We start from the raw sequence: 26,810 nt of genomic DNA, 5'->3' as shown, positions 1-26,810 counted from the left end.
TTCAAGTAGATGAAGTAAAGATTAACAGGCTTCAAAAAGAACATTCACATGCATATAATTCGAGATAAGCATAGACTAAATCTTGCAAAAGAAAATTTCATTAATATATCAAAAGAGTACATTTCATGAAATTTGTAGATTACATGCAAAAGATTACAAGATAATCATAGTCTAAGATGATGAACATCAACAGCCTTGGTCTAAGAAGGAAGGCTATCGATTAGTTCCTCCTGCTGTTGACAACTAGCACTGCAAGATGGATGATCCGTTCTTGCTGAAGAAGAGCCTCTCTCCGTTCTTCTTCTAGGCAATCAAGATGAAGTTGATAGTCCAACTCAAATAACAAGAGATTTGTCTGAACCTCTTGTGGAACCAAGTTCCATATTTCATCAGGAATAGCAGTGACGTGCCATTCCTGCTCCCAATCACCACAACTGAACTCGACGTTGAAGTTGTCATAATTCATAAACATGTTTACAAGAACCATTTTTATGAAGGAAGAAAGTAGTGAGGAATAAGGAAGATAATCATTTTGTGTGAGAATAGGAGATGATATAACTGATATGAAATGACGGTTAAATAGCCAAGGGAATATCAAGGGACTAGAGGACTGATTAATTATTAATTATAGAGTTAACTTAATGATTTAACCAAAAGATTTTTTTTAAGGCGCGTCTCCCTAGACTGATGTGTAATGATGACAGTGATATATTTATTCAGACATGCATAATTAGCAAATAAAATTCACTTAATTTTTCATGCATATAAAATAGAATACATCAATTATTTCTGGCGTAATATCTAAAAATCACAGCATTTAGGACATATCAGGATTTGATCAAATAAAAAAAAAATTACTTGTCCCAATTAACCATACCAAGTTCATTCACGAGCTTTGTAAATGTTGCTTCAGGTAATGGCTTTGTGAAGATATCAGCCAGCTGCTGATCAGTAGGAACAAAATGAAGCTCTATGGTTCCTTCCATGACATGCTCTCTTATGAAGTGATATCTGATACTGATGTGCTTTATAAGAGAGTGTTGTACCGGATTTCCTGTCATAGCAATAGCACTTTGATTATCACAATAAATAGGAATTTTTGAGGATAATCCATAGTCCATGAGCTGATTTCTCATCCATAACAACTGAGCACAGCAACTCCCAGCTGCAATATATTCAACCTCAGCATTTGAAGTAGAAATAGATTTATGCTTCTTCCTGAACCATGAGACTAATCTGCCTCCCAGGAACTGATAGCTCCCTGATGTACTCTTCCTGTCTATTTTGCATCCAGCAAAATCAGCATCTGAATATCCACATAATGCAAAGTCAGCTTCCCTTGTATACCAAAGTCCAAGTGAAACATTACCCTTGAGGTATCTGAAAATTCTCTTTACTGCAATAAGATGCGGCTCCCTTGGATTTGCCTGAAATCTTGCACACAAATAAGTGGCAAACATAATATCTGGCCTACTAGCAGTTAGGTATAATAGAGAACTAATCATACCTCTGTAGGTTGTTACATCAACTGCTATACCTTCATTTGGATCAAGTTTTGTAGCAGTTGCCATAAGAGTACTTGCGGTTGTACTTTCTTGCATATTAAACCTCTTCAGTAGATTTCTTGTATACTTGGACTGATTGATATAAATGCCACTATCAGTCTGTTTAATTTGCAAGCCTAGGAAGTAGCTCATCTCTCCAATTATACTCATTTAATATCTTGATTGCATCATTTTTGAAAACTTATCACACAGTGTTTGATTAGTTGATCCAAAAATGATATCATCCACATAAATTTGGACTAAAAGTAAATCTTTACCTTTATTTAGATAAAATAGGGTTTTATCTATTGTACCTCTTTTGAACCCACTTTCAAGTAAAAACTGAGCAAGGGTTTCATACCATGCTCTAGGTGCTTGCTTCAGTCCATAGAGTGCTTTATCAAGTCTGTAAACATAGTCAGGATGTTTGAGATCAACAAATCCCGGTGGTTGTTCAACATAGACTTCTTCTTCAAGTTCTCCATTGAGAAATGCACTCTTGACATCCATTTGGAAGACCTTGAACTTCTTGTGAGCAGCATATGCCAAGAAGATTCTGATTGCTTCAAACCTAGCAACATGAGCAAATGTCTCATCATAGTCAATGCCTTCCTGTTGAGAGTATCCTTTAGCCACCAACCTTGCCTTGTTTCTGATGATTGTTCCATCAGAATCAGTCTTATTTCTAAAGACCCACTTTGTGCCCATAATTGACCTGTTCTTAGGTCTAGGCACCAGCTTCCACACTTCATTTCTTTCAAATTCATTCAATTCTTCTTGCATTTCCATGACCCAATCTGCATCCTTGAGTGCATCTTCTACTTTCTTTGGCTCTTCTTTTGAAAGTAGATTGTGATATAAACATTCATTTTGAGTTGTACTTCTTGTCTTTACACCATCATCAGGATTTCCAATGATCAGATCAGGAGTATGATCTTTAGTCCATTTTCTGGTACTAAGAAGTGTCCTTCTAGAGCTTGATGCTCCCCTTGAATTGTATGCCTCTTCATATGAATTTGAGGCTCCCCCTCAACATGTGCATGTTCATTAGTACAATAATTATCTTTAAAATCTGAAGGAGTGTCAGGATTTGGATCATCGGGATTTGACAGTTCATTAGAGTTTGATCCAGATTCTAACAATGTATTTTCATTTGCAAAGGTTAAGCTTTCATGAGCGTCTTCTTCAAAACTAGGAATCTTCTTATCATCGAAAGACACATTTATGGAGACTACTACAGTATATGTCCTCAGATTTAACACTCTGTATGCTTTTGATGGTGAGTATCCAACAAAGATTCCTACATCAGCCTTTGATTCAAACTTTCCAAGCTGATCAGTATGAGTTCTCAAAATAAAACACTTACATCCAAATACATGAAGATGTTTGAGACTAGGCTTCTTTTCTTTTAGCATTTGATAAGGAGTAACACTATGTCTGTTTATCAGAGTAATATTCTGAGTATAACATGCTGTGTTTACTGCTTCAGCCCAAAAGTAAGTGGGTAGTTTTGCTTCTTCTAGCAGAGTTCTGCCAGCTTCAATCAGGGTTCTGTTCTTCCTCTCAACAACACCATTTTGCTGAGGTGTACCAGGAGCTGAGAATTGTTGCTCTATGCCTTTGTACTTGCAGAATTCCTCCATCTTTGAGTTCTTGAATTTAGTGCCATTATCACTTCTCAGGATTTTCACTTTGTGAGTAAATCCATTTTCAATTTGCCTTATGTGGTCCAGAAGAATTTTTGGAGTTTCATCCTTTCTGTGTAGAAAATAGACCCATGTATATCTAGTGAAATCATCAACAATTACAAGTGTGTACCTTTTCTTGTTGATGGACATAATGTTCACTGGTCCAAAAAGGTCCAGGTGCAGCATGTGATATGGCTCAAAGATATAGAATTCTATTTTTCTTTTGAAAGATACTCTTCTTTGTTTAGACTTTTGGCAAGCATCACAAAGACCATCACTTGAGTATAGCATGTTTGGAAATCCTCTTACAAGCTCCTTCTTGGCAAGTTCATTGATTGAATTGAAGTTGAGATGTGAGAGCTTCTTATGCCAGTTCCAGCTCTCATCTACTGATGCCTTAGAGATAAGACAAGTAGCTTCCTTTTCAAGACTTTCATGTAGCCTTGCTTCATATATGTTACCATGTCTGTATCCTATCAAGACAGTTTTCTTTGACTTGTTATAAACAACTTCACAGTGTGAGTCATAGAATACCACATGATAACCTCTGTCAGTGATTTGACTGATGCTCAGAAGATTATGCTTCAGTCCATCCACCAGAGCTATGTTTTCTATTGCCACTTTTCCAATAATCAAGTTGCCATATCCCAGAGTATGTCCTACATTTCCATCTCCATAAGATACATCTGGGCCAACCTTCTTCTCAAATTCTGGCAGCAGGGATTTGTTTCCAGTCATGTGTCATGAACATCCACTATCCAGGATAAGTGTATTTTTCTTGTTACCCTGCAATCAGAAGAGTAATTAATTAAAAGGATTTTTAAGGACCCACATTTGTTGGTCCCTCTTTTTGGACAACTTAGGCCTTTATGTGTCATGAGTACTTTTAACAGTTTTTCCTTTTTCAGGATTTGTTTTGTCAGAAGCAATTTTAGCAAAACCAACAGAATTAAGCACACAAGCAACTTTATTAAACTTAGGCAAAGGTTCATAGTAATTGTGATATAACTTGTGATAAAAACTACAAGTATGAATCGAATGCCAACTACTACCACAATGAAAACAAGGATTTTGTGGTTTGTAAAATACTGATCTACCCCTAACATCAGACTCAGGAGTAGCAGTTTTCTTTTTCTTATTCCTCCTGCAATCAATAGCAAGATGATTAGTATTTCCACAGTTAAAACAAGTTTTCCTAGGAGCATTGGGAACAACCTTGTAATTTGAATCCATAGAAATACCTTGCTTACCATTCCTGTTTTTTTAGGACTTTTTGCTTGAGGTTTATCAGTAGTCTTAGATATTTTCTTTTTCAATTGTCTTGCTGACAAAAGTCCTATATTCTTTTATTTCCTAACAGACACACTGGTTTCTTTGATTTCCTTTCTTAGAGTTTTATCACTTACCAGTTTTTCTTGTGATACTGATGTTGAACCCTTTTCAAAAGTGGATTTGGGTTTATCAGCTTTTGCAGAGATAAACTTAACAGGAGTTCAATTTTATTTTCAGTGTCAACATCCTTAACTCCATTTTTTACCCTAAGCATTCTTTCTAGTTTTTCTTTGAGATTATCTCATGAACCTTTTTGCCTGAAACAGTCCAGGCTTTAAGGGTTTTTCTCTCATTTTCTAGATCCTTTTCTAACATATTGTATCTAGCCTCAAGAATCTTAACTGAATATTTACCTCTCTCACATTCTTTCTTCAAATCTATCTGATTTATTAAGTCAGACTCTAATGGTTCATTCCTAGACTTTAGGATCTCAATTTCAGTTATAAGTCTATCATTTTCTAGAGTCTAATTCTTAAAACTACCATGCAAAGATTTAAGAATATATTTCAATTTAGATATGTATTCAATATCAAAAGAGAAGAAAGGAGTTTGTACCTTAGGCTCAGAAGTAGCAGGATCATCAAGACTGGCCATCAGTGCATATCATGTATTATCATCTTCAGAATCAGAGGAGTCCACCCAATTCTTGCTTGATGTGATCAGGGCTCTGCTTTTCCCTTTGTCATGCTTTGTTTTCTTGCACTCTGTGGCAAAGTGACCAGGTTCATCACAGTTGTAACATTTGATCTTTGTCCTGTCTACCTTCCCAGCTATAGAGTCCTTTCCATCTTTTCTCCCAGTTGACTTCCTTTCACCCCCAGTAAACTTCTTCCTGAACATAGCTACATACCAAGTGATGAACTAAATTGTGTTAATATACTACATAGCTACAACAGATTAATCTAAGATATGCATTATCAAAAACTAACTGATATTGATACATATCTTAAACTAAACAGATAAATTCCTATAACTCAGACGTAACAGATATTTGCTCCACATTATAAGGAACATAAAAAATCCTCTAATGCTGACTGTCTTCAAATACTGATGTCATACAAATGCTGATGACATATCAAATCCTGATGGTACATCAGATCCTGATGACACCCGAACATCCAGATCCTGAGCTTCTTCTGATCATTGAGAATTCAATATGTAATCTAGTGGTTAAACGATAAAGCCTGAGTGTCCGAGTCAGTTTAAGTCAATCAGTAATAGTTGTAAAGCTCTGCAAAGCAAGTACTCCTGACCATTATTTGATGGTTCAGCCTATATGAATAAACTGTTGTGTTATTCTAATAGTGGAACAGAACATTTTAAGTTACGTATTCCCTATGATTATAAATAATTGTTTTAAACCTGTTTTGGGAAAAAGTAATTTCTGAAAATGTCTATCTCTAAATTGTGAATAAAATCGGGAAGATTTTAACGTGTTGTAATGAAATGGGTTAAAACGAGGTAGGTTGATTCCCGTGGCAACACGGATGACAGGTTGATTCCCGTGGCAACACGAATGACAGGTTGATTCCCGTGGCAACACGGATGACAGGTTAATTCCCGTGGCAACACGGATAACTTGGTACGTGATACCCGTGGCAACACGGATGACTTGGTACATGATACTCGTGGTAACACGGATGACTTGGTACACGATACCCGTGGCAACATGGGTGATAGGGTGATTCTTGTGGCAAAACGGATGATTTGGTGAATCCTGTCATGCGACAGGGAATTAAAAATGGAAATAGCATGCAAAAATTGAACTTTGGTATTTGCACAGTACACGACTGATGTTATTGTTCTATAGAGCATGCTAGTTATTGATATCCAGTATATACATATTTTACGTGCTTCGTAACAAGTTACGATTCTGTTCCTATAATTATTTTATCATAAATTGTTTTACTTGTTATTCATATAGTGGTACTGCTGAGCAATTGAATGTTCACCCTTGCAGAATGTTTTGTAAATATATTGTAGATACTTAGTAGACCCTTCCGTCGTAGTCAGGGCAGAGTTCCAGATCCTTCCGCACCAGACTCCTCTGAGGTACTTGTGTTAGACGAAAGATGGTCTGTTGAGTTGCTACATTAAGTTAGTTGTGTCAGGATTGTTTGTAATAAGTTGGTTTTGTAACAGTTGTAACCTAAGTCATACTTAAACCTGGTAAATATCTTGGTAACGGGGTCATGTTTATGTAATAATATTGAGTTGGATTATGTTATGTTTGTTTTTATTGATGTTGGTGACGTCAACTCCTGACCCCGGGGTTGAGGCCGTCACAGTTGGTATCAGAGCTACAGGTTTGAGTCCCTGATTTAGGTTAGAAGTAGAATCAAAAGAGTGTAGAAAAGTTTATATAATGGTGTGAGTCATCAACTCAATCAGAGGAGCGAGTCTATGAGCTAAGTCGAAGGTTTCAAAGGCGTAACCCTGACGTCTATTGAGGATTGGCTGATACTGCCCTAAGTTAGAGTATGTCTCCTTCGTATATTTATTATTGGTAATGTCCGATAGATATTTATAGTTTTCCTCTCGATAAAAATGAGTTTGATCGCGAGAGTTCAGCGTCTGAGTGGACCCTGATGTGTCAGCTGAAGAGACATCAACGTTATTTCTAAATATTACATTTTCTATGTAAAGGAATGTTACTGGACCGAGTGTGCGACCTCAGTGATTTCAGATAATATGTGATGACAGTAGTCGGTGGCGGCTATGACAGCCAAGTCTCTTAGTGTATGGGGATCAGTACTGTTGTATATATCTTGAACCCTTTCACGCATTATGTTTCCAGAATAATTGTTTACCCTTTTAACAAGTTGCTTGTTTTTCTCGTAAGAAAGTCAATGTTCGAATTAAGCAACTTAAAATTCTGTTAATCTCATCATAAATCAGATTTACCCTTCCTATTTGTGAATTTTCTATCTAAACATTGTTTCCTTTCTCGGTGATTCTATCAGTTGATTGGGGCAGGCAATGCATATGATTTGACTGTTTGTCTATGTGACAAAGGGTCTGGTGGGACGCCACCGAATTATATGTTGTAAACTGTATGGTACTAAGATTGTCCATCTTATGTACTTGTTTGGTTGCTCTCAGTCATATTTATATCTTCTTCATCTTTCCTTCCTCTACAATTGATTCCTTGATTTTGGAATTCCATTTGAAATTTCATGGCAATGGATTCGTCATTAACCTTTGTAGTTAGACAGTCTTGGTTATTGCAAGTAAATAAAAGTTGACTGTCAGGAGAAATATAAGTTTTACATCTGGTTGCTACTTTATAAATGAAGATAGCAGAGAGGATTCAAGATTCATTTTAGGAGGTTGCATCTTTAGAAAAGTTAATTCGGTAGAGGAAGGGTTGGTTGGAACTCAGACTGGTGGGCTCAGCAGAGTTTAAAATTCCCTAAGTTTAACTCGGTTTACTAATGTTTTTTTTGTAGTTGGTGGCTGATATGGCCAGCCCAGTTGTGCGGTATATCGGATTAGTTAGTGTTCCACTTAAGTAGTGGTGGGACGTTAATCAGTTGCTGTTATATTAAGAAGCTATACCATGACGTCTAGTATCTTTATATTTCAGTTTTCCTGTACTGTTGTTGATTCTGCTACTGTTATTGTTGCTATTGTTGCTAGTGTTGTTAATCTAGATATCTTTTATAAATGGATCCTGATAATAAAGACATAGGTACTTTGATTGGGCAGCATTTTCCTGACATAGGGGTACCGTTTGAATAATGATATTTTCTATTATGCATTCTTGTTATGTTTTTGAATAAATTTCCTGCTATATTTCAGGAAAATGCCACCCAAGAAAGCTATCCAGTCTAAAGAAAATAGTAGTAGTTTTGCGGAGGATCCAGCTATAAATCAAATTCTAGACTTGTTGCGCCAGCAACAGCAACAATAGTTGCAGTTAATCCAACAGGTTCAGCAGCAGCAACTACTGTTGCAGCAACAACTTCAAGGAGTGAACCAGAGTGTTAATTTTAAATACTTCCAGAGTGTTAAACCTCCTGAGTTTAAAGGTGAGCCTGATCAAGTAGCTGCTGGGGCATGGTTAAAAGAAATGGAGAAAGCTTTCAACCTCGTCCAAGTAAGTGATAATCTTAAGACCGATTATGCAAGCTACTTCTTAAAGAATGAAGTGAATTATTGGTGGGAGTCAACCAGGGCATTAGAGGGAGAAGGTCCTGTTCCATGGGTGAGATTTACCGAGTTGTTTTTGGAGAAATATTTCCCTGACTATGTGCAGAGTCAAATGGAGATTGAGTTCTTAGAATTGAAGCAAGGAGACATAAGTGTAGCTAAATATGAGGCTAATTTTATAGAATTAGCTAGATTTGCGCCAGACTATGTAAGATCTGAAGCTCAAAAAGCAAAGAGGTTCCAACAGGGACTGAAACCAAAAATTCAGAGTAGAGTTGTAGTTTTACAACTAAAGACTTATATCTCAGTAGTTCAAGTGACCATGGTAATAGAAACTGATCAGAAATTGTCCGCCAAGGAAAAAGAAAGGGAGAAGCGGAAAGTGGATGTTATGGAAGAAAAACAAGATCAAGGACAATCCAGACAGGGGTTTCAGAAGCAATTTGAAAGGAATAGAAATAGAAGATTCAGGAGACAAACCTTATTCCAGACTAGGTCTATTGCCCCTTCAGTTGCTTCCACTCCAACCAAATCAGTCAAGCTGGTAGTGGATTGTACGTTGTGTGGTAGGAGTCACAGTGGTCAGTGCAAAGGGAATGATCAGTGTTTTAGATGCGGTCTGAAAGGCCATTACACGTCAGAGTGCAACTCAGAGAGTCCAAAAATCACTTTCTATAACTTTGGTAAGGTTGGGCACCTTGCTAGGAGTTGTAGGACCGTTACTCAAGGTAGTATTGGAGGTAGTAAATCCCAATGACCGGTATCCAGTACGGATAGAGCCAGAATCTTTAAGATAACCAAGAGATCCGATGCTCAGAACTCGAATGTAGTTATAGGTACGCTTTCTCTTAACTTTATACCTGTTAAGGTTTTATTTGATTTAGGAGGATCTCAGTCTTTTATGTTGATAGAGTGTGTGAGAAGATTTAATATTGAAAGATTAGTTGAACCTTTGACCATAGAGGTGGCTAACTAAGATGAAGTCCCAGTAAATTAGTTCAGCTTTAAATGCCCTATAGGAACCTTAGGACATTCTTTTATGATCGACCCAAATACCTTATGAGTGAAGAAAATTTGATGTAATCTTAAAGATGAATTTATTGTTTTATCATAAGGAAAGGATCGTTTGCAAGAATAATAAGAATTGTAATATCATAAAAGATAATACTAGGGTGACTTTTCAAGAGAAAAAAGTAAGCTAAAAAGTTTCTTTCAATCATACAAGCAAAGAAGTTATTAAAACAAGGATGTAAAGCATATCTAGTACATGTAATGAATATTAAGAAGAAAACACCTGAGTTGGAAGAAATTCAGGTAGTAAATGCAATTCCAGAAGTCTTTCTAGTTGAATTACTAGGATTACCCCAGATCATGAAATTGAGTCTTTCATTGGTCTAGTACCTGGAGCTGAACCAGTATCAAAAGCACCATACTATATAGCTCTAGTAGGAAAGTAGGAATTAGCTAAGTGACTTCAGGAGATACTGGATAAGGAAGTGATTAGACTAAGTATATCTTAGTAGAGTGGACCAGAGTTGTTTGTAAGGAGAAGGACGGGAGTACGAGATTATGTATTGATATCAGGAGTTAAACAAGTGGCCATCAAGAATAAATATCCTCTACCCAGGATTGATGATTTAATTGACCAGCTTAAGGGAGCGTGTTGATTCTCGAAGGTTGACCTAAGATTAGGCTACCATCAGTTAAATGTTATGCCGGAGGTCATACCAAAGAATGCATTTAGAACGAGATATGGACATTATGAGTTCCTGGTGATGTTATGTGGATTGGCAAATACACCAGTCGCCTATAATAATTTAAGGGACATAATGTATAAGGAGTACTCAGGTAAGTTGTAATTGTATTTAGTGATAACATCCTCAACTATTCAAAGACTAAGAAAGTCCATGTAGAACGCCCAAGGATTTCCCTACAAAGATTAGAAAGAAAGCAACAGTACGTTAAGTTTTCAAGTATGAATTTTGGTTGAGATTAACAAAAGATTATGATTACTCCATTATAAATCACCTGAGCGAAACCAGTGTAACAATAGATGCCTTGTGCAGGAAGGAAGGATTGAATGTGATAAGATTATTGAGGAGTTAGTAAAAGAATTGGAAAGAGTGGAAGTTAAAGTTGAGTACCCAAAGGTGATAAGAAGCCACTGTGCAAGGTTAATTTTCAGTCTAAGCTGATTGAAAGGATAAAGAAATTGTTAGGCCCTGAATTAGTCCACCAGACTATATATACAGGGTATTGATTCAGAAAAGATTAGAAATCAACTCATGATACACAAAGGGAGAATGCAGATTCATATCAGAAATAGAGATAAAAGTTGGAGCATTAGTATTGCTGAAAATTTCTCCTTGGAAAGGAATAGTGAGATTTGGGCATAAAGGTAAGCTAAGCCCTAGGAGTATCAGACCGTTTATTGAGAAAACAGGTAAAGTCACCTATATGTTAGCGCTGTTGCCACAGCTACAACATAATCATAATGTATTTTACGTCTTTATATTAAAAGAATATATCCTTGATTTGAACCAAAACAATGTGTATGAATCAATCCAGATTTTTGATTGTAAAGAGCGGGTCCTTAGGAATAAGTTTATTCCTTTAGTTAAAATACTTTGGCCAAATCCTCGAGTAGAAGACTCTACTTGGGAGTTAGAGTCAGATATGCTTGACAAATAATCTCACTTGTTTAATTAGTTAAGATTCTGAGGACATAATCTTTTTAAGGGGGAATGATATAACGACTCGTATTTTGGTATTATTAAAAGTGTAATTATTGAATAAATAAATGAATAAACTATGTTATGGATCTATCAACAGTGTGTGATATTTAATATTAACTGTGTAACTCAGTGGCGTGCGAGGATTATTTATGTGATTAATTATTAAGTCGTATTGGTTTATTTTACTTTTAAAAGTGGTTTTTATGGAGAATTTATTTCTATAAATGTTGAGATTATCTATAAAATTATTTTTATTGCTTAATTATTTTTGGGGATTTATAAAATTTAGAGATCAATATTTCGTCAATTGTATATATTTCGTCAATTGTATATCCCTAAATGATTTTTTGATTATATTTAAGTGTAAATTCTTTATTAAATTCCAGAATATTTTAAAAATTATGAAATTCATATTTTATTAAGTTTGGAATATTTCGAGAATTTTAAAATTATTTCGGGAATTTTTGGGATTAAATTCACCCGCACGTTTGTTTGTTAAATTGTAAAATGCGGGTATAACGTGCGATTTAAAAATACTTTGAAAATTTTGAAAATTTTATTTTATTAGTTTCTAAATATACCGAGAATTTTAAAAGTATTTTGGTTATCTTTTGAATTTTATTTACCCGCAACTTGGTTCGTTTAAATGCAAAATACGGATCAGAGTTGGGCTAGTAATAAAAAGATAGGTGTACGTTTTTGGTACAGGTGCCTCATTTTTGTTAACTTCACGGTACGTGAAATTTGCTGATTGGCAGAAAGAAAGAAAAAAAATAATTAAAAAAAGACACACGCACACAAACACATCGCCTCTCTACCCCTCCATTCTCTCAGTCGACTCTCAATCTCCCTCTCTTCGATTTTCTCCCCTGTTTTCCACGTATTCTTCCTTTCTTTTTCTTCCACGTTGGCTTCATGCTTTTCTTGTTGTTGTTATCGCTATTCTGATAATTGCCGGTTAGTCCTGGTAGTTCGCCGCTGCTCTGTTCTTCTTGTCGCCGTCCTTTTATGTGTTGCCGCATGTATATATGCGTATGTGTTACTCGGGTTTTTATGAAAACCGCGATTAGATCATGGTGATTCTCTGATTTCTCTTTCATTTTGATGAACTGATTATCTACCATGTGTTTATAATTCTTAATCTAAAGTTTTCGAGGCTGGAAACCCCGATTAGGGCACCGACTGAAAACTGCCGCCACCGACGGTGAACTCTGGTGAGCTGTTGGTGGGCGGTGATGACTAGTTTGAGCCCTATAATTTGTTAAAATATTACTTTGATTCGTGTATGCTGGTTTTAGTCGAAATTACAAATTTTGGATTTGTTTAATATAAGTTTTGTTTTGGTTTAAATGTTTAAAAAAGATAATTATAAAATAGTTGTGTGTTAATTAATTTTGAATAGTGATGTATTCCATTATTTGTGTTTGTGCAGAATTTTTCGAGTATAAGATTGTTGGTGGTTGACTTGAGTTGTTGGTGTCGATATAATATCGACTAGCAATCAGATAAATAAAGGGGGTGCTGCCCGTTTTTCAAATTTTTTTTAATTTATTTTGGAAATTTGGGAGTATATCCTTTAATTACCGGGAATACTAATTGATTATACAATTATTCAGAACCCGTTTTCCAGAATTGACAAGTATATATATTTTCCGAAAATTATTACCGAACTGAGTCTTGAATACGTGAACCCTAGTTGTTCCGTGTATTATAATAATACGCATAATTACGAGTCGGGATGTGATATCAAATGGGTAGATTTGTTAGCGAGGATATGTCAAGAATAATCGAATGTCTAAATTAGGGTATTTCGACTCTATAGGTTCTATTCGGAAGGCCTGAGAGTTGGTATTGGACTAAAGATAGCCTGGTGGTCAGTCGACAAGCTCAGTAAGGTTCCAATCGAAGGACCTGAGTGTTTAAGTCGAATCCAGGGTGATCTAGTGGTTAGACGATAAAACCTAAGCGTCCGAGTCGGCTTAAGTGAATCAGTAATAGTTGTAAAGCTCTGCAAGGCAAGTACCCCTGACCATTCTTTGATGGTTCAGCCTATATGAATAAACTGTTGTGTTATTCTAATATTGGAGCAGAACATTTTAAGTTACGTATTCCTTATGATTATTAATAATTTTTTTAAACTTGTTTTGGGAAAAAGTAATTTCTGAAAATGCCTATCTCTAAATTGTGAATAAAATCGGGAAGATTTTAATGTGTTGTAATGAAATGGGTTAAAACAAGGTAGGTTGATTCCCGTGGCAACACGAATGACAGGTTGATTCCCGTGGTAACACGGATGACAGGTTGATTCCCGTGGCAACACGGATGACTTGGTACGTGATACCCGTGGCAACATGGATGACTTGGTACGTGATACCAAGTGGCAACACGGATGACTTGGTACGCGATACCCGTGGTAACACGGGTGATAGGGTGATTTCTGTGGCAACACGGATGATTTGGTGAATCCTGTCACGGGACAGGGAATTAAAATGGAAATAGCATGCTAAAATTGAACTTTGGTATTTGCACAGTACACGACTGATGTTATTGTTCTATAGAGCATGCTAGTTATTGATATCCAGTATATACATGTTTTACTTGTTTCGTAACAAGTTACGATTCTGTTCCTATAATTGTTTTATCATAAACTGTTTTACTTGTTATTCATATAGTGGTACTGCTGAGCAATTGAATGCTCACCCTAGCGGAATGTTTTGTAAATATATTGCAGATACCTAGTAGACCCTCCCGTCGTAGTCAGGGCAGAGTTCCAGATCCTTCCGTACCAGGCTCCTCTGAGGTAGTTGTTTTAGACCAAAGATGGTCTGTTGAGTTGCTGCATTAAGTTAGTTGTGTCAGGATTGTTTGTAATAAGTTGGTTTTGTAACAGTTGTAACCTAAGTCATATTTAAACCTGGTAAAGATCTTGGTAAAGGGGTCATGTTTATGTAATAATATTGAGTTGGATTATGTTATGTTTGTTTTTATTGATGTTGGTGACGTTAACTCCTGACCACGGGGTTGAGGCCGTCATATTGTGGTTGCAAGTTATCAAGGAAAGCTACATTGGACACAAGTAACATGATTTTCTACAGGTTGTCAATTTGACATGCTTTGATAAAGATCAGCTCCGTAGCTTCTCTTCTCTCTCTAGCCTATCATCATAAATAAACAATATATGCATATTGCATTTGTATCTCTCCATTTTTACAAAAGTGCGGAGCTCTTGCAAAATAATCTCAGCACTTCTTGAAAGCTTGAATTGACAAGGAGATCTCATGTCCAATTTGATTCACACCATTTAAATGCTTACAAACTTGTAACACTCATTATTTAAAGCTTCCTTGATTGCATTCAATATCATTTGATGGGAGCTTTTAATTTTTAGAGTGATAAAAAGAACCCTAAATTGATAGCCTTTGTATTTGGTTCTTTTTATATTTGTTGCTTCAGATCTTTGTATTTGAAGTTGTAAGCAAACCACCGGGTACTTATTTTTTGAATAATATTTACCCAGAAATATTTGTGTGTGTTTATTTTATTTACATGGTTTGATTATCCGCTGCAATTAATTTTAGAAAATGAAAAACATACATTAACCCCCCTCTGTATGTACCTTTTAGACCTAAAAATTGGTATCATAACTTGTTGATCGATATACAGACCAGATCCGTTTGATTAGCAAGTTTTGTTGTTGATTTTAGTTGTTATTGGTTGTACGGAGTCTGGGAGTGCTTCTGGTGTGTAGATCTGATTTTGTGTTTTGTTGTTTTTGACTTGACTAGTTTGGTATTGTTGGCTGACTGGGTTATCATATTTTAAGACGAGTTATTGCGAATTTTTCTTAGATCTAAAACGATGAGTTCTGAGAAGGTCAGTAGCATTAAGGTTCCTCAGTTCGATAAATCGAGATACTATAATATCCGGGAAAAATTATGTGAATATTATATGTTAAATGAATAAATATTATGTGTTTATAGGTGATTATTGCTATAATATTAGATGTTATAGCTGTTATGTATGTTTCCGTGCGGGCCAGAAAATTTTTCGATTAATTAATAGGTGTTAAAACTGCAATTATATGAATATATCTGTAATTTGGACTCGTATTTAATTACGTCTTTATCAAGGTACCTGTTTTATCTCGTTTATATGCATTTGAATGTATTTTATGCATAATCGGGTTTTTCTGTTAATTTAAGTATCATTTTGTTTTTCAAAAATGAACGGACCAGGACCCCACCGAGACGTTGAAGTCCATATAATTCATGTTTTTATTTTTATAAAATTATATGTATTTCAAATACCTCGTGTTTTTATATTTTTCAATTATTTACAATTTTTGGGGAATTTTTGATATAACTTTATATGTTATCATTTTTAAAATTATTCCCCCTTAATTATTATTTTGGGGCCTAATTATTTTAATTATGGGAATAAAAACATCCTTATTTAATTTTGGGTATATATTTTCCAGATAATATAAATAGCAGATGATCTCATTTATTTTATATTTATTTCATTTTATTTTCTGAAAATTCAAGAACAAATATTGGGGGTGAAAATTCTTTCTCAAACTTTGATCAATGATTTTGGACTGACCAGGAAACCAAATCGAACGTTCTACATATCAAATTGATCCTTGTTTCAAGCCCGTTCTATTGGTACCAATTTCACAAATCGAGGTGCAGTATGCTATAAATTCGATTTTTCAAGTTTATTGTCTAAATTCGATTTTGATTTTAGAAGTATTGTTTGATGATTTGGTTCATTGATAGTTGTTCCTGGGATTTCAAGGAATGGTTTAGCATTTCATTTCGTTAGTTTTGATTACGATTCAAGTAAGTTCGAGTTCTAAGTTTTTCTTGATTTTTCTATTCGAGTTTTGAGATTAGTGTGATGTTCTTGATGATTTTGATGATTGGGTTATTTTTTAATTGCTCTGGGCTTCGTTTTAGTACCAAAAAACTTGAATTTTGGTGTCGATTTGATGGAAATCGGGTTTTCCGATTTGGTTTGGCGGATAGGGGTTCAATGTTGATCGGAAATTGGTTCGGATGTTGAGATGTAGTTGTTGTTAGCCGTTCTGGATTGCTGAAGTGATAAGGAACGGGTTGATGGCCAAAACCCCGTTGAAATCCTGTTGTTTTGATGTATTCTGCTGTCGCCGGAACTTGGCCGGAGTTGGGACTCACCGGCCGGATTCTGGAAAACCCAGAACTCCGGCGGTGTTCTTCCCCAACCCGCCTGGGTTCCTGGTGACCCGGTTGGGTCCAAAACCAACCCGGGTTTGATCCCCCTCTTTCTGAAAATCAATTCTAAAAAGTGTTTTTGAGATTTCCTTTTTATTTTTAATTCAAAAATTATTTTCTTATTTCCAAAAATCATTTATTTTATTTTCAAAAATCATTTACTTATTATTTTGAATTCTCAAAACTATTTACTTAATTATTTTTAAATTCCTAAAATTATTTTCTTTTATTATTTTCAAAAATCCAATTTGATTTAATTATTTATAATTTATTTTAGTTAATTATTTATAAATTTAAGTAACTGATTAATTCATTTAATCAATTAATTTTATTTATAAATAGTTAAATAAATATAAATTATTTATAATTAATTCAAATAATTCCTAAAAATTATTTTAAGCTTTCAAAAATTATATTTTTGTATTTAAAAATAATTAATATTGATATTATTTGATTTAATTATAGTTAATTCTTTTTATTCATAATAAATAAACCGTTCGTCCGTTTAATACGAAACGAACGCGTACAAATTTAGAAAAATATTACGCTTCCAATAAAAATACTTTTAAGACCTAATTTCTTTTATATTGCAATGTCATTTGATTTGTTAATCCTTTTGAGTCCGTATATGATCGGTAAACGCTAATATTGACCTGATTTCAATTCTGAACGTACTAAGACATATCTTTTAACGTTCTGACTTATATGTTACATGAAATACGGGATTACGTGTTATATGAATACCATGATTACGTGCTATGTGATACACATGCTATCTGTTTACAGTTTTAAAATGCCATGATTAGTTCTAAATAATCGGGTAGATGTCAAGACGTATTGTTACGTCGATTGAGTTTAGTTCTGTTAATTAAGATAGTCCTTTTGTTTATAGAATTGAGTATCAAGGAGTGCGGTCAAGTGTTAGACGGAGATAGTAGCCAACAGCTATAAGCAGATTTATAGTAAGAAGTTATTGAGCATACCAGGCAAGTATCACTATCATCCCTTATTGTTCAAGTGATATTTATTTTGAATCATATTATGCAAGTACCCCTAATTTCACTTATCGTTCAAGTGACGTTTATTTCACATTATATTATGCAAGTATACCTACCTTCACTTATTGTTCAAGTGATACTATTATGAATTCTATTATGCAAATATCTATATCTTCACTTATCGTTCAATTGATGATTATTCTGACTCTATTATTCAATTTCTATACCATTCTAAGTTCAGAATAGTTAAACGTTTTTAAATTTCGCTACAACTTACTCTTTACAGTGAAGCTTTGAATTGAGATTAGTCAATAACTAATTGTTCTGGTCATTTCATCACCGGTTGTTGAGATAACTCTGGACCATGAGAAATGGGGAGTTATGTGGTTAAGGATGTCATTTGATTCGACTCCTTTGATTTAATTTTTTTTATGGGTTGGATGGTTGCGTAAGAGGGCGTGGTGGCGGTCCAGCATGAACTATGTGTTATACAGGATATAACACCTTGCTAGGCTGATATGTGCCTTGGGTACCCTTTTTTTTAGTTGGATATGCTTCAGCATATCGGTGTTGCTCCGCGGTTGATCACCGGCAGAAACACACCGTCGTTCGAGGATTCTAATCCCAAAATAAAATACATATGCAAATGTTGTTTATTATCAAAACATATATCAGTTTTTGATACTGTTCAGGTATTGTTGGTTGGTTTTTTTTCCATCAGATATATTGTTATTATTGTTCTAAATCATAAGCTATATACTGCTTGCTGAGCATTTCTTTCGCTCATACTTGTTTCATATCCTGATTCTTTTAGCTAGGCCAGGGCAAGCTTGAGTTCCAGGTCTTACCAACAGTTGTGTGCTTGTAGATATTTTAGTGTGTTTTCCAGGTAGACTATTTTGGGACGCTTGAATAGTCTTGAAGTTTATAATAAAATCTGAATAAGTTGTAAAACTAATTAGACTTATGGTTTGTAATAATAGTTAGTTTGTATTAGTGTCTGTATCATACTATAACCTGTGATCGATCCAGTTGCATACGAGGGGTCATATTTATTATATTATTCCGGTGTGATTATTTTATTATGGTTTCTTTTGGGCTAGTGACCCCCAAATCTAAACCCCGGATTTGGAGGGCGTCACAGGTTGGTATCAGAGCTATAGGTTATGGTCACTGAAACATGCTTAGGATTGTCATAGATGAGTCATAGGAAGATCACATAAGATAAGCGCGTGTAGTTTAGCTCTTATAGGGTTAAATGTAGGTTATTGGGCTGGGTTATAGTTAAGTTGTTCAGGTTCCTTGTTTTGTGTTTAGCTATTGGCTTTTGTGCCATTGTTTTGCTATTTTGTTGGTTTTGAGGATGGTAAGAAGTGATGACAAAGAGGTTGGAAGGGGGTGTTGCAACCCTATCCACCGTTTGTTGGTTTATTTGACATTTGTGCAAGAGTTTAAAAGGTTTGGATAATTTTTCATATATTTTCTTTGTGTTATTATTCTCGAGATAATAAGTAGGATTATGTGATAATTATGTCGCGTGTGTTAATATGGTAGCAAGTTTATGATATTTTGAAAAGAGTCAATGCTTGAGAATTTGGATGTATTTAAGGATTGCTGCATATTTGACACACTGCTTGACGAATTATCATATATGTTGCTTGTTTCTTACAAGAATAATGGCACCAAAGAGAAGGAATAATTCAGGAGAGGATCGTACGGAGAGTCGGACGGATCCAACGATTGTCCAGATGTTGGGACTGATGCAGCAACAGGTATTGCACCTTACGCAGCAGCAACAACAGCAACAATAACAGCAGCAGCAGCAAGTAGCAGCACCACCTGCAGTGATTTTTAAGCAGTTTCAAGCTGTGAAGCCACCTAAGTTCAAGGGAAGTGCTGACCCCGTGGAAGCCAATGCATGGATCAAGGAGATGGATAAGGCTTTTGACTTAGTCGGAGCGGGAGCTAAACTGAAAACCCAGTTTGCAAGTTACTTTCTGGAAGATGAGGCGAACTATTGGTGGGAATCCACGCGAGCATTGGAAGGAGGTGAGTTTATAACATGGGAAAGGTTTACGGAGCTGTTTTTGGAGAAGTTTATCCCGAGGTATATGAAGAATCAAATGGAGATTAAGTTCTTGAACCTGACCCAGGGAGATCTTACTGTCGCTGAGTATGAAGCTAAGTTTACTGAGTTAGCAAGGTTTGTGCCAGATCAGGTTGATACAGATGAAAAGAAAACAAGAAAGTTTGAACATGGATTGAAATTTTGGATTCAGAATAGGGTGGCCATGTTTGAATTGACTTCATATGTGGCAGTGGTTCAGAAAGCAATGGTGATTGAAAGTAAAAGTGACATGTCTCAGAAAGGAAATGATGGGAAGAAAAGGAAAATAGAAACCTCAAAAGGAGGCCAGCAACAAGGTAACTTCCAGGGCCATTTCAATAAAAGGCTAGAGTTTCAGGATAATAAGAGTGTGGGATTCAAGAAACCACAACCAGGAAATAGGAACCGTTTCCAGAATTCAAATCAGCAGAGGCCCAATCGTCCACCAGCGTCAGATTGTAAGTTTTGTGATAGAAGGCACTTTGGGATTTGTAAGGCTAATGTGTTGTGTTACAAGTGCAATCAGAAGGGACACTATGCTAATGAGTGTCAAAGTCAGACTACAGTTCAGAAATCTGGGACAGTGTGCTTTAAATGTGGAAAGATGGGGCATATTGTCAGGGACTGCCAGAGAACATAACCCGTAGCTAATGTGGCAAGGATTGAAGGACCACCAGCAAAGAATCAGCCAAAGGCAAGGACATTCAACATGACTATGAAGGATTCTATTCAGAGTTCAGACGTGGTTGCAGGTACGCTTCTAGTCAAATCCATAGATGCTAAAGTTCTATTTGATTCTGGAGCTACAAGGTCATTTATTTCTCAAAGTTTTTTCGATAAGCTGCATTGCAAAGTTAAGTTGTTAGAACAAGCATTAAGGATAGAACTAGCTAATAAGAACCAGGTTCCCGTTGACCGAGTGTGCCCGAGGTGTGATATTGAGATAGGAGGATATCATTTTTATGCCAACTTAATACCTTTTAAGTTGGGAGAATTTGATGTTATCCTAGTAATGGATTGGTTGTCAGATAATAACGCTCAGATTGATTGTAAGAATAAGAAAGTAAGACTTCAGACCTTGGAAAGTAAGAAGAAGGTGATATTTCGAGGGAATAAGCAAGAGAAGAAGTTCTTAACGATAACTCAAGCAAAGAAATTATTGCATCAGAATTGTGAGGCGTATTTGGCCCATGTAGTAGACACCAACAAAGAAGTCCCCACACAAGAAGCCATTTCAATTGTCAACGAGTTTCCAGATGTCTTTCCAGATGATCTTCCAGGATTACCTCCCGACAGAGAAATTGAATTTGCAATTGATTTAGCACCCGGAACAGAACCAGTTTTTAAAGCTCCGTACCGGATGGCACCAGTGGAGATGAAAGAGTTAGCAACTCAGTTGCAAGATCTTTTGGAGAAAGGAGTTATAAGTCCCAGTGTATCCCCGTGGGGCGCACCAGTGTTGTTTGTCAAGAAGAAAGATGGAAGTATGCGATTGTGTATTGACTACCGAGAATTGAATAAGCTAACTATTAAAAACAAGTACCCATTGCCAAGGATCGATGATTTGTTTGACCAATTGAGAGGCACTGTATGGTTTTCTAAGATTGACTTAAGATCAGAATATCATCAACTGAAGATCAAGCTAGAAGACATTCCGAAGACCGCATTCAGAACCAGATATGGGCATTATGAGTTTTTAGTGATGGTATTTGGATTAACCAATGCACCAGCAGCTTTCATGGATCTAATGAATCGAGTATTCAAGAAGTATTTGGATAAATTCGTGATAGTGTTTATAGATGACATTTTGATCTATTCCAAGATGGAAGAAGAACATGCAGAGCATTTGAGAATAGTTCTAGAGATGCTGCGACATGAGAAATTGTACGCAAAGTTTTCCAAGTGTGAATTTTGGTTAAAAGAAGTACAATTTCTTGGACATGTAATTAGCAATAGAGGAGTGGAAGTGGATCCGTCAAAGATTGAAGCCATAATCAACTGAGAGAGGCCAAAAACACCAACAGAAGTAAGACGTTTCATGGGATTGGCAGGTTACTACAGAAGATTCGTGCAAGATTTTACGAAGATAGCAACGCCATTGACAAAGCTCACCAGAAAGAACCAGAAGTTCGAATGGGATGAGAAGTGCGAGAAGAGTTTCCAAGAATTAAAGAATAGATTAGTATCTTCACCAGTACTAGTCTTTCCAGATGATCAAGGAAACTTTGTGAACTATAGTGACGCGTCGTACAAAGGATTGAGATGTGTTTTGATGCAGCACGACAAGGTGATCGCCTACGCTTCAAGACAACTGAAACCACATGAAGAAAAGTATCCAACTCATGATCTTGAATTGGAAGCTATAGTGTTTGCATTGAAGATATGGAGGCATTATCTGTATGAGGAAAAGTGCGAGATCTACACCGACCATAAGAGTTTGAAGTATATCTTTACCCAGAAGGAATTGAATATGAGGCAAAGAAGATGGCTAGAACTAATCAAGGACTATGACTGTACTATCAACTATCATCCAGGCAAAGCGAATGTGGTGGCGGACGCTTTAAGCAGGAAAGAAAGGTTAAATATGATCGCTTCATCTGAGGAACTGATCAAGGAATTTGAAAAACTTGAAATAGAGGTCAGTATTTCAATTATGTCTACAGACGTGTTGTGTGCAATGTCTTTTCAACCAGAACTATTAGAGAAGATAAGAAGATGTCAGGAAGAAGTCATGAGCCATGAACGAGACAGTTTGACAGGAGAAGAGATAGGGAGTCAAAAGGATGATAAAGGGATATTAAGATTTTCTTCCAGAATATGGATACCCAACGTAGCCGAGCTAAAAGATGAAATTCTTCGAGACGCTCACAACTCCAGATATTCAATTCATCCCGGAAGGACGATGATGTACAGAGATTTAAGAGAAAACTTTTGGTGGCCAAGTATGAAGAAAGAAATTGCGGAATGGGTAAGTAAGTGTTACACTTGCCAGCGAGTCAAAGCGGAACATCAAAGGCCCAGTGGACTGTTACAGCCGTTGGACATTCCAGAATGGAAGTGGGAGCATATTGCGATGGATTTTATAGTTGGATTACCAAGGACCAAGTCAAATCATGATGCTATTTGGCTAATTATTGACAGATTGATGAAATCATCGCATTTTCTTCCTATCAATGAAAGATTCTCCATGGATAAATTAGTTCGGTTATATATTAAGGAAATTCTAACACGACATGGAGTTCCAGTATCAATAGTTTCCAACAAAGATCCTCGATTTAATTCAAGATTTTGGAGAAGTTTTCCAGATTATCTCGGAACGAAGCTGAACATGAGTACCGCGTATAATTCACAGACAGATGGTCAAACTGAAAGGACAATTCAGACTATTAAAGACATGCTAAGGGTATGTGCACTAGATTTTGAAGGAAGTTGGGATGAACATTTGCCATTGGTTGAATTCTCCTAAAACAACAGTTATCATGCCAGTATTGAAATGTCGCCTTACGAAGCTTATGGGAGAAGATGCGGATCTCCAATATGTTGGGAAGAAGTTGGTGAGAGAAATATTTTGGGTCCAAAATTGATCCAGCAGATAAAAGAGAAAATAGAACTCATTTGGAAAAGATTAGTAGCGGCTCAAGATCGTCAATGCAAATATGCTGATCCTGCCAGAAGAGATATGGAATTTGAAGTCGGAGAAACAGTGCTATTGAAAATTTCACCTTGGAAGGGTTTATCAAGATTTGGAAAGAAAGGAAAGCCGAGTCCGCGTTATGTTGGCCTTTTTGAGATTTTGAAGCGTGTGGGAAAGGTTGCTTACGAGCTAGCGTTACCACCTCACATGCAGTATATTCACAATGTGTTCCACGTGTCAATGTTGAAGCGTTATTTACCTGATTCAAATCATGTGATAGAATATGAGCCGATCGCGATTCAGCCAGATTTGTCTTTTGTAGAGCGGCCATTGCAGATTTTAGATAAGAAAGAAAGAGTGCTTAAGAATAAGTCTGTATCTTTGGTGCGAGTCTTGTGGAGGAATCCCAAGGTTGAAGAATCAACCTAGGAGTTGGAAAGCGAAATGCGATCCAAGTATCCTCATTTGTTTTCTTAGGTTGATTCTGAGGACAGAATCCTGCTAAGGGAAGAAGGATGTGAAGGGTTTTAGCACATAAACGCAGCGAAAACGTAAATTTAATCTTAAAAAAAACCGAAACCCTCCGTAGGATCCATACGAAAAATAATATTTAATTCGTAGTTCAGTGTGTTTACCTTAAGAAGCTTTACGTTAATGGAAAGATGGAGGTCTTTAATAGCGATCCAAGAACGATGAACGGAGATCCTTAGCAGCTGCTCCTCAAGTGTGAAGCACTCCACCAAGAAAACGATGTAATGAAGGAGGAGGAGATGGAGAGAATTAGGGTTTTGTAAATCTTTTTGGTTGAGGCAAAAATAGGGTTTATAATAGTATATTTATAGGCAAAATTTTCAGCTGAAAATTTTCCCATAAAATATTATTATTATTCTCACTAATAATTAAAACACCTTTTAATTATTAATCCTTTTTCTAAACTCTTTAGAAATAATTCTCTCACTTGATTTAATTTTCAAATATTAAATTCTTAATTAATAATATTAAGAACCTTTTCTTAATTAATTTATAATCAATTAAATCTCATTTAATCAATTATTAAATTTGCCAATTAATTATTTATTTCATAAATAAATAATTATCAACCATTATTAATTAATTCCTCCACCATTAAATCATTCTCTTTTATGGTGTGACCCTGTAGGTTCAATATTAAGCTGGTAGTAGAAATGAATAATAATAAAACTATTTTATCATTATTTATATAAATTATCTAATTCATTAAATATGATTAATTAATTAATCATATTTATTCTACATCGTGAGGGATACTTCTCAGCATATCGCGACTATCCGGATAATACGAATTCACTGCTTAGAATACCAAGAACCTATTCAGTGAGTAGTTACCGTACAATTAATTCCTTCTACCCTGCAATGTCACGATTAAATACAAGGCATGGAACTTGTGTCAAGCCTATCTTATTTAATCACTTGCTTTCCCATTCACTATGCTTAGTTCTATTTAATGTAAATTAGAAACTCCTTTCTAATTTTATTCACTCTGGCCAGAGATTCCTGAACTAACATAAGTGGATCAGCATTGAACATTCTCTTCCTACACTGGAAGGGGTAGATCCTTTATTGATCATACACTATCTTCATGTACAAATTCCTATACCCAGTAGAGCCCTTATAATTGTCCCTTGAGACTAAGTACTAAACCAAAGCATAGTTCAGTATACACAAGATGACTATGATGATCTCAAGTCTAAGGATACTTGTACAACTATCACTATGTGAACAACTGCTGACACGTGAGTGAACTCCATCAGTTGTTCAATCTGAAGTAAATCATGCTCTACGTCACATACATACATACCATTATTTAAAATACCACGTCCATAAAGAACATTATTTCTAAGGATAGAACATTCATTATTCTTAATAATAAATGAAAAACCATCCAAATCCAACATAGGGATAGAAACAATATTCTTCACAATAGAGGGAACGTAATAACAATTATTCAGAATAATAGTCTTGCCCGTAGGCATATGTAAACTAAATGATCCTACAGATATGGTCGTAACCCTTGCTCCATTGCCCATACGTAGAATCACCTCATATTTTTCAAGAGTCCTACTTCCCTTTAGTCCTTGCAACGAATTGCAAATATGAGAACCACAGGCCGTATCTAATACCCAAGTAGAAATTTGACCTAGTGACATATTAACTTCGATCATGAACATGCCTGAATCAGAAGCGGTAGTCTTACTACCCTTCTTCTTCTTCTTCTTCAATTCTGCAAGGTAAACCTTGCAGTTCCTCTTCCAGTGCCCCAACTTGTTATAGTGAAAACAAACAGCTAAATTAGGACCAGTCAACTTGTGAGCATCTAGTATGCTTCGGAGTGATAGTGCAGAAGACATGACGAATATAGTAAATCTGTAAATGATGAATACATAACAACACTTAGAAAATATTCAATTTCATTTCAAAACACTATATAAATCGGGTCTTTATTCATAAGTGTCTCCCACTAGTTTATCTAATTTTTTCAACCCCTAAGTGAAAATTAAGCATTTATAATGCTAGTGGGAATAGGGATCCTACATTCCATCACACAACCTCGGCTATGGCACGAAACGTCATGTGATATTTAATAGGCAGACAACTCTTATCAATTACATCTTATGTTATTCCCTAATATAACTTTAGCCTCTTGAATAATTGAGTCACGGCTGTGGCACGACAAACTCTATATTCTAAGTCAAGTCTAACCCAACATTTTGTACAATTGAATCAGTCTCCAACGGCCCACGGCTGTAGCACTTACTGACCTTTAGATTCTAATTCAATGTACACATCTCTATGTAATAGACAAGTATTTCTTATTTCGAAATCAAAGCCCTCGGCTGTAGCACGAAATGACAATGATTTAAAAATAAGAACCACTTTCTACCATGTTGGAAGGCTATGACCGACACAAGCCCGTTGTGTCATTGGCCAATTACTACTTGATATTATTTAATTTTAGAGGGATTATATTACGTTACAATCATAATCATATTATAAAGAGATTCTTCCTTTTAAATTAAATATTTCAAATCAATAATCGATAATCAGATGATTCCCAGATCGGGTGGAGCATTGTCAAGAGGCGTCACTTAATAACCCTTTCTTACAGATAGAAATCTATTGTTGACAGAATCATCCTTTCTCTCAATATTGAAAATTCATATTCAATTACGTGTTTCATAAACACAAGAATCTCATGATCGTATTCATAATATTTATTCTTAAGGCAAGAAACGATTCCTATTCTAGATTTTCTAAATCTATCATCGCATGGTAAACATAAACATATATCTCATATATAAAATTAAATAAACAAGTAAATGTAAAGTGAA

The sequence above is a fragment of the Apium graveolens genome, chromosome 9 (assembly GCF_009905375.1).
Source record: "Apium graveolens cultivar Ventura chromosome 9, ASM990537v1, whole genome shotgun sequence".
NCBI lineage: Eukaryota > Viridiplantae > Streptophyta > Magnoliopsida > Apiales > Apiaceae > Apium > Apium graveolens.
The sequence above is the reverse complement of the archived record's forward strand: the minus strand, read 5'-3'. Positions refer to the sequence as shown.